We start from the raw sequence: 408 nt of genomic DNA, 5'->3' as shown, positions 1-408 counted from the left end.
ACCTGACCGCATCCAGTTAATAGTAGGGGTGGGCGGAAAACTACGCGCGGACAGCGTAGTGGATGATGCCAGCCACACCTGCTCCCCGGGCCCGGTCCAAGCTTCCGTAACCCTAGCCAGGCCGGGCCCCGGTGGAGCCCCGTCCCCAGCGCCCGGACCCTCTGACGGCTTGCAGGACGGGGGGGGGGCACCCCAGGCCCGGCAGGACGGACGGAGCTCAAGCCCCGGGCCCGGTCCCAGCTACCGAACCCTAGCCAGGCCGGGGAGAGCCTCCCCGGGCCCCCTGTGGAGCCCCGGACCCTCTGACGGCTTGCAGGACGGGGGGGCTCACGCACCCCAGGCCCGGACGGACCTCAAGCCCCGGGCCCGGTCCCAGCTACCGAACCCTAGCCAGGCCGGGGAGAGCCT

The sequence above is a fragment of the Lissotriton helveticus genome, chromosome 10, assembly GCF_964261635.1.
Source record: "Lissotriton helveticus chromosome 10, aLisHel1.1, whole genome shotgun sequence".
NCBI classification, from domain to species: domain Eukaryota; kingdom Metazoa; phylum Chordata; class Amphibia; order Caudata; family Salamandridae; genus Lissotriton; species Lissotriton helveticus.
The sequence above is the reverse complement of the archived record's forward strand: the minus strand, read 5'-3'. Positions refer to the sequence as shown.